This window comes from Python bivittatus, unplaced genomic scaffold (genome assembly GCF_059951505.1).
Source record: "Python bivittatus isolate LINGU-HERP-01145 unplaced genomic scaffold, Pbiv_v1 ctg000680_np1212, whole genome shotgun sequence".
Classification (NCBI taxonomy): Eukaryota; Metazoa; Chordata; class Lepidosauria; order Squamata; family Pythonidae; genus Python; species Python bivittatus.
Window position 1 is genome coordinate 3,079,195 of NW_028277095.1, and position 13,982 is coordinate 3,093,176.

At 46.1% G+C, this 13,982-nt stretch overlaps 1 protein-coding gene across 6 annotated transcripts in view; it reads left to right on the forward strand.

Annotated features, from left to right (window-relative positions):
• The first annotated feature begins 12,159 nt into the window (after positions 1-12,159).
• The window catches only part of FGFR1 (fibroblast growth factor receptor 1), an 83,648-nt gene continuing 81,825 nt past the window's right edge, over positions 12,160-13,982 (forward strand). For 3 of the 6 annotated variants that reach the window (XR_015798139.1, XM_088152038.1, XM_088152039.1), the window contains exon 1: positions 12,161-12,643. The gene's annotated coding sequence lies outside the window, so the exon portion shown is untranslated. Of the gene's footprint in view, positions 12,644-13,982 lie in introns of all 6 variants that reach the window. The other 3 variants (XM_088152040.1, XM_088152042.1, XM_088152041.1) reach the window with 2 other exon arrangements.

A 13,982-nucleotide genomic window follows, 5' to 3' on the forward strand; every position in this document is an offset into this window, starting at 1 on the left:
CCTAGAAATCACTACCCTTTTTTTTTAGATCCAATATAATTATAGATTTATGGAAATAAGTGACTTGTCTCTTTTAGGATGACCGCTCCGAAGCTTTCAATTGCACAGGGATTATAACAATGCCATAAAACAATTAATGACAGGGTTCAGTGTGATCAGGTTTTAAAGACCAGCAGCACTTACATCAGGAAACCCAAATCAAGTAAGTCCATCTGAAGATCTCATGGAAGGGAGCCAAATAAAGTTCTTGGGGAAAAGAATATATCACAAAAAAGAGGCCATCTCTGAAATAATTTCATTCTTGGCACCTAACAACATGATAAATCATAGTAGTGGACAAAGGAAATGAACTGTAGGCTAACCTTGGGATCTCTGGAATTTTATGCAGTGGAAGTGATTTTTTTTACTGGGGGAAAGTTACAGCATATCAATATTGAATCGCAATTTTAAAAAACAGCAGTGCTCACATTCAATATAAAAATGCACCAAAGTGGATCTAAACTTTTTTTTTTCTTTTTAAAATCACTGTCCTAAAGGGGTTGTAAAAAAGAGTAATTGGTGCAAAAAAGCACGTTGCCCAGGAACGGTGAAGCATGGAAAAATGCCCAGATGCATAAATTATTATGTGATTGGGGAGCGTTTCTGAGGGGAAAGAAACATATTTTGCAGCAAAGACAACCCAATCTTGGCTTAGTATTTCCATTTGACATACACGCAGTTGATGATATTGGCATTATCCAAACAGTTAGTGAATTTTGAGTAAACTGGGCATTCTGGTGGCACAAGTAACATCAGATAATCCCATGGTCGTTCCAAGAAGCCTTGCAGAAGAACAGTAGCCTCTGAAGGGGGTTGAAAATTTCTGTGAGCGTGTAGAGTATTTTTTCAGTGAAAAGAAAGGGGGGGGGAAAAAAACTAAGTGCTCTGGGTATCTTGTATATTCTCCAAAGTCAATATAGTTTCTCTTGCCCCTAAACAGACTGTGAATTTCAACTTGGATATCTTTTTAATTCAATTGATAAAAGCACGTGTGAGTTATAGAAATATCTTGCACAAATCATATGCAGTATTGAAATAGATTGATTTTGGACTTTCTTGAATATTAGATTAAAAACTATTTTTATTATGTAAACTTTTAAATATTAGAGTAAGAGGCGAATATATTTTACATTTATACCTGTGCCAAGGAAAGTCGGAAGCTACTCTTTCTTCTCTATTCCTTTTTTTTCTTTTTTCCCTTTTTCTTGATTTTTCTGCATTTTAATTTTTTTTTGACAATATACTAAAATTTATTTAAAAAAAAAAGATAAAAGCACACGTGAGTAGAAGTCTGAAGTAAGATACTCTGCCTATACATTTTCATTTTTTAAAAAAAAAGTTCATTCGAATTTTGCAATGCAATAGAAGTATCAAACATGCAAAGAAAAATAAGAAAAAGAAAAGAAGATGGGAAATCAGAAAAAAGAAGTGAAAAAAAGAAAGAAAACCTAGAATGTTGACTTCCGCCCTTCTTTCTATGGAGTAATTGTCATCCTAATCTTTCTCCTCCCTCTTTAACCCTTCTTAATCCCCACCGCCTATATATTTTCAGACATAGGAAGAGGACTTCAGGAGCAGCAAAAGGTGGGCTGATTCTTCAGCAAAACTCCCCCTCCTCCCCAATAAGGTGGAATCATGTGAACAAAGTTAAGAGAGTGCACAACACTCATGCACCAAAGCTGATTCTTGCCACAATTAATTACTTCAGCGAATCAATGAGAGGCCAGAAGTCAGATTCATCTCAAGCAGAAAGTACACTGCAGTGAATAATTATCTCCAAGGATGTCATGGAGCATGTATCTAAGTGATCGCTGCTAACCTTGGAGCAAATTAAACGGATTCCTAGGGTGCTCGGCACAGCTGTGGGCTGGAGGAAGATGAATTCTGTGGGCTTAGGCCATGAATTCCTTGTTACAGTAATGAGGCAGGATAGACTTGGTTACTCCAAAAAGGCCAGGAGGTGGCTGGGAACGCCATTCAGCCTGTTCCTTTGGACTTCAGTCTTTCACAATCTGATAACTGCTAGAACTTTAACTGGGTAATGTTAAAATGGGTGCACAGTTCAACTTGACCTGGAGCCTGAGGATAATTATACTTTCTTCTCCTTCCAGGGTTTTGGGAAAATTGATGCCTGGTGAAGTCAGGAGCAAGGGGTCTACCAATGCTTCTTCTTGGAGGAGCAGTTAAAGGCTGCAAAATTAATTTTAAGTGTGTGTCACCAGTAAGGGCCAAGACTAACAACTTGTATTGATCATCTCTTGCTCGCTTTTTCTCTCCTTTCACTTTTCTTAGCCTGATCCCAGATGCTGCCAAAATTTTAGTAACGTCATTGCTGGAAATCTTTTCATAGAAGTGATAAATTGTATTGGCCAAGGGGGAAAACACTTTATGGCAAATTCCCAGGCTGGGAGGGACACAGACCTAGGGCTTTGGAAAAGTCCACGTGGCCATTTAAGAATTTTGGCTCATGATTTCTCTCTCTGTCCATCTTCCCAAAATGTATGTGGCCAGCAGCTCTGAAGGAGCTGCTGTTTTTCTAGAAGGCTGGAGACACCTGATGATCTCAGACACGGGAGCCTGCAAAAGGAAGACGTGAATTTGGTCCACAGCAGTGTGGGCTGGAGTGCTAAATCAACCCCCCGCCCTGAGCTCGGATGCCTTCTTGATGAGCGCAATGAGGGATAATGAACATTTGACGCTGCTATGGGAGAGGAAAACAACAGTGTAATGAGTGGCTCCCTTCTTGGGCACTTTAGACTAGAGAAAAGCATTAAGTGTTGGTCTGGCTGCAAACACCACTGTGTAACTGTCTGGCCTGATTGTTGTCTGCAGACAATAAACCATCATGTGATGTTCCTTAATGAGCTCCTTGGTATGTGACAATTGCAGGCTAGTCGTCCTCCTTCAAGCAGGCAGCTCCTGTCCTGCATTGCTCAGATGATACCTGCTCTTTTTCCAAGCTGCTTGCCTTTTGCTCGTAGGCCAACTGTTCTGGCTGTTATTTTCTCCAGCAATGGCAGGCTCCTCTGGAATAAGCAACAGTAGCTGAAACTCAGCCCTCTGTCAAGGAAACTGGGACTTCCTAGAGATTGTTTATGTTCTCTCAGGCCTGGTAACAAAATGTGCACTCCTGGTTAGCAGTCAGTGCTAACCAAGGACCTACTCACCCTGAGAGGATGAAGGGTGTCCACCAGGGGTGTCAAGATGTCAGCCATGACCATGCATGTCCAGCTGCTATCTTAGTTTTTTTGACACCCCCCCACCCCGCCCCATGGATGCCCCTGGAGGAGGCCTTGCGGAAGATGCCCTTTGGGGCACTGGATATGCATGCACCTAGACTTCGCCGTCCATCTCCCCCAGTTCTTCCCGTTACCCCTTTCTTTTATTCTTTTAACATTTAAGAGGGTTTGGAGCTTTTATAGATGAAATCGTTGGTGCACCCAAATGTTTCCAAAGACCGCTAATGTAAGCAAATCCTCTACTGATATCATAATAATGTCCCGTCCAGTTATAGGCTGGTACCACTGGACATGGATGCTACCCTTGGTGGTAAAATCAATTTTTGAGACCTTTGAGACCTTCCACATAATTCCACCTTATTTGGAGGAGGGGAGAGTTCCTGAGTTCCTGCTCCTGAAGTCCTCTTCTACATCTGAAAATTAACCTGGCTATCCCCACTGAAGACCACTACCTTAATTTCTCATAGAGGGTCACAGAGATGTGCTTTGGAGAGATATAAATGTCTACTCAGCTACACACTCTGTACCAAATACACTTACACCTGGGGGGCTCACCAAAGGCATTTTGCCATGAAAGCTTCAAACCTATGTCTACCCAAATAAAGAAAAGAATTGTATCCCTTCTGTATGCCATTCTTGAATTTCTGATCAAGTCCCAGAAATGCATTCAGATTGTCCCAGAGCTACCATGTCAGGGTTGCAAAAGTCTATAAAAATCACTAGAGAGCAGCAAAGTGTTTTTAAAAAATCTCTCTTTGCTTCCATCTAGTGGTCGTCTGCATTTTTGCAGTCTTTGTATGGAAGCCCTAGTTTACAGCTGCATTTAGAAGGTCAGCTCCAGTTGCTCACTGCATAATTGAGACAAGAAGGCTACATGGTTTTAGCAACTCATAGGTGCTATTTGTTGTAAGCCAAGTTTACCGTGATGTTTCTTCTATTTTAGTTGCATTCTCTATCGATGATTATGCAGAGGGTTGAACTATAATTCTTTCTTTCCTTCATGGGTATTTGATAGAACCCTTTAAAGAACAGAAAACAATACTGTCCTAAACCACATAGGGAGAAGCAGAAATCAGAATAAACCCCTTCTCAGGTTATCCCTAGGCTATGGATTCTCAAACTTGGTGGTGCCAGGACCCCCTAAAATGAACTTGTGTGACCACCCCATGAATAAAACTGAAGATTTCACTGTGGTTAAGGTTGGGCAAGAAAGAAACATACGACTTATTTTTAATAATTACATTTTAATTATTAAATATAGGACCTTTCAACTTGATAAATAAAATATTTCATTAGAAATAAACAATAAAACAGTTGATTCCAAAACCATATTTTAATAAGATCCATTTTTCTTAATTTTGTATAATTCCTGATATTTGGGTTGACTTCTGGGCCAATCTCATTTTTCAGCCCATTCTAATTTTGAATCAATATTTCCTCCTGAGAGCAGCGACTATAAAAATCCTGACATTGACGTTGTTGTTTGTCCAAGCAGGCTGAAAGCAAATTCGACAAGCAATCTGCCTTTGTTTGTGCAAAATTGTGAGCCAGGGGCATCTGTGGGGGATCAAAAAAGTGAAGACCCTGTGATCAAAGACCTGCCCCTTTGCATGCAGTGCACATTTCAAAGGGGCGTGCCTTTGATTGTGCAATCACAGTTGCCATCTTAACTTTTTTTTTTTACACACACAGAGCCCCGGATGTCTCTAGACTAGTGTTTCTCAACACATCTTCAAGTGGCCAAGGTTGAGAAACACTGCCCTAGACCAACACACACACACACCTACCTCATTTGCAGCTGTAACCACACACACTGACCATTTCTGCTGTAAGTGCTTTGTTCATTTTCAATCAATTTCACAACTGCGTTCTTTGTCAAACTGTTCTAGCCAATTTCAGTTCTGGAATGCTGATAGAAAACTCCTGTCTTCTGGGAGGGTTTCCCCTGATATATGTAACATAGAGCACATCTTTCCATCTTACAAACAGAACTGACAGGACTGCAGCTGAAACTTCTCAGATCAAAATAGTAGGGAGAAAAGTTGAATTTTTCCATCCATCAGAAGGACAGTTTGGACCCACAGTGCGTGTTTCATGAGCAACACAATCTTCATAGTAATGGAATATAACGTTTATGTAGATCCACCCAACATGTGCTGAATTATGATCAGAGTTTCCCAATAAATCATCATCCACACCCTTAATCAGATGGAAAACTGTTGCTTACAATGTGGATTGATCTTAATTGGATGTAAATATAGCATTTTTCAAAACTTTGCAAACCCCAGTTTGGGGCCGCAAAATAAAAGACATAATAAATTATTGCTTGTCTGCAACTACCATTCTTCCATTCAGCTTCTTTCCGCATCCAAATCATAGAAGCCAATTCCACCAAGTTTTACTCCTGTGCTTTGAGAGTCTTTGGTCTGGCTGTCCATTCTATAGCAGAAAGATAGGAAGTAAAGCTACTCTGTTGGCAGAGATGAAATATCAGCCTGTTTGCTTTCTTTCTGAATTGCTCCCATTCCAGCTGGTGGCGATAAGAATACAAACAACTTCCGGCTGCATTACAGTGTTACAGCTGTGTTACAGCTGTTTGCTGTAAACTCTTTATAAGAAGTCTCGTTTTTGCAAGGCAAAGGGTAGGGATTGGTAAAACAATGGACAATCTCTGATGAGAATAATAAGGGAAACAGAGGAGAGTCTTCCACAAGGCAGTTTGAAACTCTTGGATGGGTCAGGTGAGAGAGGCTGCAAGTTGGTTTGTTGGAATGATCAATAGGGACTTTTCCTGGGCAAGTTGGCTAGGTCAGTTTGTGGAATAAGCCAATGGCTGAGCTCATACACCATTAAGTCATAAATCATGGTTTCATAAACCACAAGGCCTGGGTTCACATCACACACAAAGCCAAAATCAAACCTTATAATGTCCCACTGTGATGTGTGAGCCCAGCCTTTGGGGCTCATCATTGAACTCCAGTCAAAACTAACCAGGGCTTAGTACAAATGGTGACTAACTGAATGTTAACAATTGCACCTAGCCCATGACCCTTATTTTTGGGATGTGGCACTCCCAAATGACTTCTAGCTAGTTTGTCTTGGGGGTCTGCTATGTTTGTCAGTGTGTAACTGGGAGTCTCTTGTGGTGTCTTTAAAACTGGGAGAGAGGATATTGCTTTCTTCCTCCCCCCCCCCCCCAGTTGTGCTTCTACCTTTTCCCCAAATGAAGTGTGGTCTAGCTGGTATCCTGCTGGTGCGCAGGTTGCAGAAGAGGGAGCATTCATACCTGGGGAAGTATACGGGGGACTGTCTTTTCATGTGATTACACAGTTCCCAATGGGGACTAACTGTCTACGTGTGTTTCAGCAGTAGAGGGTTGGAAACCCTTATTAGTTATTTTGAAGGTGCTTTTCAAAGATTTTATGAAGAACAAGCAGTTCTCACAATGCACTGCAGGAATCAGTTGTTGTTGTTTTCACTTCTGCTCGTTGCCTCCAAGTTCTCATTTTCCTCTATTTATTATCATTTGTCAAGTTTTGCCCAATTTGTAAAGGGTTGAAAAGCTGCTGCTGACCAGGATTTGGCCAGGAAAAGCACATGTTGGAAGGGAAAAGCTTACACATAATGACTCCACCACTTCTTGATATGTTGCTGCTTTGGGCTCAGATTGCGCAAGCAGCGTGTAACTTGTATGAGCGCTTTGCCTATAGAATGGAGTGATCGTCAACAATATTAAAGATTTATTTCTTGTCATACAGGTTGCCTGCGGTCAGACAAAGAGGATTCCTTTGAAACTGATCCAGAAACTTCAACTGATACAAAAAGTTGATGTCCCCCTATTAACAGATGTGGTTCAGCTTATCATATTATTTCTGTTCTAAATTCAAGGTCTTCTCAGGATTGGTTTGAAGACCTGATCTGTGCATTGCTCTAAGTCAGTGTTTTTCAACCTTGGCAACTTTAAGATGTGTGGACTTCCACTCCCAGAACTCCCCAGCCAGCATGGCTGGCTGAGGAATTCTGGGAGTTGAAGTCCCCACATCTTAAAGTTGCCAAGGTTGAGAAACATTGCTCAAAGTCATAGGTTCCTTTAACTATGCCTTGCTCACTAGAACAAAGCCATTTCAAATGTCAAACCTTAAGTCTTGGTTTCAAATCACAATGACCAGATCTGATAGTGTCCTGTTTCATTGAACAATCCTGTGTTACTTTTATAGTCAGCTTCCTAGGATGGCTTACCCTAAAATTCTGACAAATATTAAAGTGGGGGGCCTCTCATTGATCAGGATCCTTTGGCAGAGTTCCTAGGCTTCCTTGGAGGAAGGGAATGACTGCTAGTCTCATTCACGTCACAAGTATAGATAACCCTTTGTCGTCATCTATTGATTTGATTTTTGCCCAAATAGCCTTCAAGCCATCTAGTTAAAAACAACAGCAACACACAGTTGAAACCAAGCTAGGACCTGGGATTAAAATCCAAGCAGTGTATCTTTCTCTCACTAACCCCCAGAATTTTTTTCTATACCAGCCTTGCTAAACAAATAAGAATTGAGCAAGAGTCAACTGGATCAATATCTGCTCCATTTCCTCCTTCCTTCTCAGCCAACTTCTCTCCGCAAATACGCATAGCTGGTGGGAAGTTTGCCACTTTCTCCCCCACATTAACTTTTTGAGATGAAACACCCCTCCAATCACGATCCTGTTCCTGCTACTACTGGGCCAAAGAAAAGACAAGTGTTAGTCAAAATCATCCTCCCTGCCTGAAGATCATCAAAGCCCCTTGGCTCTTGTTTCTGCCAGAACAACAGATGAGCTAAAATCACACTACAAGATCTGGTTCAAGCAAGAATCCTGAGTATCTCTATTGGGTGAGAGACTCTTCTCTTGCGTTATCGATTTTGCTCCTGCAACTTTCAGTGTTATTTACTTTTATCACCGTGCATCTCCCTACTTTCTCTTCTATCCTGATCAAATGGGGTGACTTGGGTTTCTCTGCACCATTAAGCGATTGTCCTTCTACAGCTTGGAAATGTTGTCTGGGTTTATCTAGCTGCACAGAAGCAGAGGTGATTAGAAGGTAGAAATGTCATTTACTCCCCGGAAGCTAGGGATCTTGTAGAGCAGGCTTATAGACCATATTAAGCTCTGGTTTGCTGAGCCAAGATTTATTGAACACATTGCAATTGGCTGGGTTTATGCAATATACTAAGCCAGTGTTCCCAACCTTGGCAACTTCCAGATGTGTGGCTTTCAGCTTCCAGAATTTCTTAGCCAGAATGTTGTGTTCACAGAAAATATTAAGCTAAAACTAAACCAACCACATTATAGCTTAGCCTTCTGTGAGAACCAGGCCATAGTCTTGGAAACATACCTGTCCCAGGTTTAGAAGGGAGGGAGTGGTTGCTCTTGACCTAGTTATTTCAGTCCTATGGGGAATGAATGACACAATCCCCCCCTTTTCCTTACAACCTTATCTGCCTCTGGTTGTCAGATCACAGCTCGAGAGCCTTTTAAAACCTTGCTAAGATAGGAGAGAAGAGTGGTTTAGATCACAGATCTGCTTCTTCCCTGTCATTGCTTTCCCCACAACCAGGGAAGGAAGGGGAGAGAAATCTTAGGGTCTCTTCTGACTTTAGAGCATCATGTGATATGACCGGGCTACCAATCCTGCCAAGACAGACATCTCATCTTTGAACCACCTCTAAGCAAGCAACTGGCCAAAAATTAGACCCTGCTTTTCCCCCACTCCCCCAATATGGATGTAGGATTCATTGAACAAGCAGAGAAAGCCAAACTGCACATGGATCCTTGCTGTTCATAGTTAAAGACTGGAAGTATCAGAATCAGCTTTTGTAGCCAACTCATCTGATTTATGACTATTGATTTTACATTTAAATGGAAGAAAGAAACTACAGCATGCCAGAAAAAGAACTGCAGTATTGGCTCAGCAACCCCTTTTAACAATCCGCTTCCTTTGCCCAATCTTTGGTCAAGGGTGATAGATATCAGCCAAGGAATTCCTAATTGGGAAAGGGACAGGACATTTCTGCTGCCTTCCTTTCTGTTGTGTTGTAATAGCTGTACAGCCAACAGAAATCCAGGTGATCCCACTCAGAGGGGCAGGAGAAGTTAGGGGTATCAATACACACCAAAATCAAAACCAAGTGTAACCACTGGGTATGGTTTTGACAGCATGGAGTATAAACCCAGCCACAGTGGTTTGCAAATCATGATTTATAGCTTAGTATTTTGCCCCAGCTCATCTAGTTAGTTATTTTAATAAGCCTTGTTTACCCAAGCCCTAGCTTAATGCAACATGTGAACCCAGCCTTAGAGAAAAACAAGTCCCACATAATTCAATGGGCTTTTCAAGTAAAGATGCACAGGACTGCACCGTATTGAGGGCTCATTCTTATCAGACAAACGCTTAGCAGGATTCTGCACTCTTGGTCTGGGAACCTTATTTTCAGTGCTGGAACTGAGGTGATGAAAGCAAAAGGATAACTTAAAAATGGCCTTTGAGAACTTGCAACATGCCTTTCCTTGACTGTGGACCAACCTCCATGCGCTTGGGATTAAGGGAACGAACCGCATGTTGCATACTGCTTGAATTTATGTAAAGCAAGATGGAAATGGCTCTTTGGTTATCTATCCTTAAATAGCAGCGATTCTCAGCAGATCTGAGCTCTATCCAATTCGTTCCCATACAATAATTTTCCCTGCTTAAAACATCATCCTAAACTTTGGGTAGGTGCTTAGTTTAGTGTCTCTGGGCTGGGGAGCCCTTAGGGTTGGAGTGTCCCCAGATTCCATGCAACTTGGCTTCCCAACAAAAACAATTATCAGAGGATTTCCCGGGTGTCTTACTTCCTGTTCTCCCCTTCACTCCCTAGAGGGCATTTGAAGAAATGAAGATGTCAGGAGCACCTGCAACTTGGCGAGGTCCTTAAACTCCTTCAGCAGAAAAATTAGAGAAGGAGCCGAGCTATGTGCTTATAACAAATAAGCTTGGTTTGGGCATGTGTTAATGTATATAGGAAGCCAGACTGTGTGGTTAGTTTATACAGATTGCTCCATTTTGTGGCTTAGTGGCATGTGTGAAGCAAGCACTGTGGTTTATTCAAACCATTGTTAAAACAAGCCATTGTACAGCACAATGTGTGAGCCAACTAAAATATGTTGGGAGACAGAGAAAGAGAAGTTTTGGGGAGCCCAAAAAGGTGTGGAAATTAGAAGAATGGTGGAAACACCCTCCCAGAGCATGTTAGCCAGGCTCTCAACTGCAAATGCCCCTAACTTCCTTGGCGTTCACATCACACAACACTCAGCCTAATAATCACCTTATGACTTAAAGTGTGAATTCAGCTACTTGTAGCTCATTCAGCTAACCAGGTTAGATTGGTTCATCCACAGTACTAAGCCAGTTTGTTTAACCATGGTTTGCTGAATAAGCCACAATTAGTTGAATTTGCACAACATTAACCAAAACCACAGTAGTTTTGTGAGTTGAGTAAACCAAGCTGTCTCATTGTGGATTTGGCCATCCCCAATTTTTGTGTTTTGCAGATCAACGTGGCTTAGTTTCTGACAAATCTAACATGAGAGATGGTTTAGGCCACGCTTAGCAATGCATTTTGGGTTGCTCCTGAAAAAAATAGTTTGTAACTGGCAAACCTAAACTGCTCATTGGCTTGATTCACCCATCAAAAGTATGGTTTGTTTTGCTTAGCCCAAAATGTGACTGAGTCATTGCTGTTTGTAAAGCACAGTTTGTGGCTTAGTGTTAGGTATGAACTGAGCCACTCTGCCTGGCTTAACACATTGTTCCAAACCACAGTTTGCTCAGCCACGACTCATAATTATGGTTTCTGGCTGAATAAGCCATAGTTATGGATTTGCAGAGTACATTCAATCAAGCAGACCCATTATGGCTTACAGTCTTACGCAAGTCCAACTCTGGCTACGCAGACTTTGGCTTAGAAGAGGCCAGGTTTCCAAACTTTGTTCTACAGCCGTTCCCTGCAATGAGAGTTGAAATTGAGTGACCTCCCTCCCCATGAATAACTTGAACGACTTCACTGGGGTCAGGACTTGGCAAGAAATAAAAGACACCACATTTTCAATCGTTACACTTTAATCTGTGTATCCCAGACCGTCACTCTGCAGCGTCACAGCCACCCATTCCGCCCGGCTCGTGCGGGCACACCTAAAAGCAGATCTCGAGCAAATTCGGACCATGTTCCCACCTTGCCTGCAGAGGCCTGATCAGCCTTAAGAAAAGGAAGGGGAAAAAACCCAGCCCCAACCCTGTGACTCCTTTCTCAATTGCTCGCCACCCCGCGGAGGCTCCCAACCCCAGGCTGAAATCTCCCGGCTTAGGGAAGCGGGCAGACCCCGGGGGCAGAAACCACGCTGGATTCCAGCAGAGCTTCCTTCAAGGTAAGGCAGGATCGCCTTTGGAGCCTCCCCGCCCACTGAGGTTTTACTCGGACTTCGAGGAACCACGGTTGATGGACTTGTCCCCATGGCCGGGGGTGGGTGGTCGCCAAGGCCAGCCTGCTTCAGGAGCCGCGAAGCACGCGGGCTTCTGCGTCCGCACGGCCCGAGGAGCTCGCCCAGCGCCGCGCCGCGCCGCGCGGGACGCAGGCAGCCGGCGGCCAGGGGCAGCTCGGGTCTGTGGCTTCTCCGCAACGCCCACCTCGGCCCGCCCGGGCTCCCGTTCCCCGCTCGGCGAGAGCCAAGGACCCGCCGCCGCCGCCGCCGCGGGAGAGCAGCGCCGGGGCTACTGGAGCGCCGAAGACCCCAGCAGGAGGGGCGAGGCGAGGCGGGCGGGGCGGGGCCGAGCCGGGCCGGCCGGGAGGGAGGGGTGGGAGGGAGTGACTCACTCACTCCCCGGCTGCTCTCCGGCGCTGGACTGGGCGACCGAGCGGGTGAGTCGCCTGGCGCACCGGCTGCTCTGCGGAGCGCGAGGAAATCGCCGCGCGCTCGGTGGGAAGCGCGCGCCAGAGAGCCCTTCCGGAGCGCCCCGTGGCCGCCGCCGCTGCCGCCCGCGCCACCTGCCTTCCTGCCGCCGCTGGCGAGTCCGGCCGCCCTCCGGGGACTGGGAAGGCGGAGTTGCTGCGGCGGGGCTGCCTCCGCCAGCGCTCTCGGCGGGTCGGCGCCGCCGATGGAGCCCGCACTCTGAGCCGAGGAGAGGAGCCGAGCCGAGCCGAGCCGCGCGCGTGGCTCGCCTATTGTTTCCCAGCGGCGGACTTGGGTTTGTCGTGCCGGACCTGCCGGGGTACCTGGGCCGCCGGCCGCGGAGGGGCGACTTCCTGCCCCCGCAACGCTCGCCTGCGCCGGGAGGGCCCCTCCCCCTCAGCGCGGTAAGTTGGCTGCTGCTCGCTCGTCCGGGCTGGAGAGAAAGTTGCGCCCAAACTTTCTCTCTTCCGACCGGGGGTGCCCGGAGGCGCGGCCTTCGCCTCTCGGCCCCCAGAAGCGACCGGGGAGCCGTCCGAGGGCCCCGAGCCCCGTTGTGTTGTAGCTTTTCCCCGGCAAAAATGTTGGCGGGGGGCGCGGCGGGTGCCATTGGCAAACTTCCCGCTGGTATCCAGCTGAGCCGGGTTCGCCATCGCCCCCGGCGTTTGGCGCCTGGCAGTGCAACGGCTTGGACGGGGGCTCGGAAACCGGTCCACTTCCCCGCCGCTGTTCCCGGAGGTGCGGGGGGGGGGGGGTAAGGCAACGGGAGGCCCGCGGCGGGGATGTGCGGGGGCAGAGGGAAGGCGCGCCGGGCTTTGCAAAGGTGGGTCGGTGGGGGTCTGGCTGGCGAAGCCGGTGGGCGTGGGTGTTGGCCGAAGCCGCAATCCCGTTCTGTTTGGTGCAGTAGCTTGGGTACACACGCACGCACGCGAGCAAGCAGGCACCGGGGCGCGCGCGCACACAGACGTGCCGGGATTCTCCTGGCCCGAGGTCGGCGATGTTCCTAAAATGCCTCCCGGCTCTCCAAGGTCGGGAGCGGCTCGATGTCTCTTCTCCTTGGCTCCAAGCTAATAGTAGTAACTGAAATTGGGGGTGGGGGTGGGGGAAGAGACTCTGAGATACTCTTTTCTCCGGGGGCATAAAATCTATCCGGGACCCCAGTCGACTTCCGATGTTAAACAGAACTGTTCGGAGCAATGTGGGGACTCTGAGCATGCCTTGATGATTTCACTCTAAACTTTCTCCCCCAAAGTCGAGCTAGGGGGAGCATCCCTTGCTGCTGCTCCTCTGTGTCCAAAATCTGGACTGTAAGCTCCCCGGGACACAGGACGGGGTCTTGTTTTGTTATGGAATTTTGTCCTGTGCCGAGCACCTGGATGGCGCTGTATAAATCTGGCTTCCTTGCCCTCTGACTGGGCTGGATTACAGCGCCTAGAATTCCCAGCTGGCAGGAAATCTGTAGCCCTGCATAGCTGGAGACTCTTAATTGAGGAAAGGGTGATCCTGAGCAAGTAGCAGTGGGTTATGGCTCATTGATAAGGCTGGTTAGCGTAGATACCTGCTACTGGGCAAACTGTCTTTTTCATTCGGCTATCAGGCAGGAATGAGGGGAGGCTGCAGGTCAGCAGCTGGGGAGCCCAGGGACCCCCATCCTCCCAATTCCTGCTGCCTGCTGGATTGCCAAGTAGAAGCCAATGAAGGGGATGGAGGAATTGAAGGCTGACGCGGGGCTGGGGAGAACCTGTC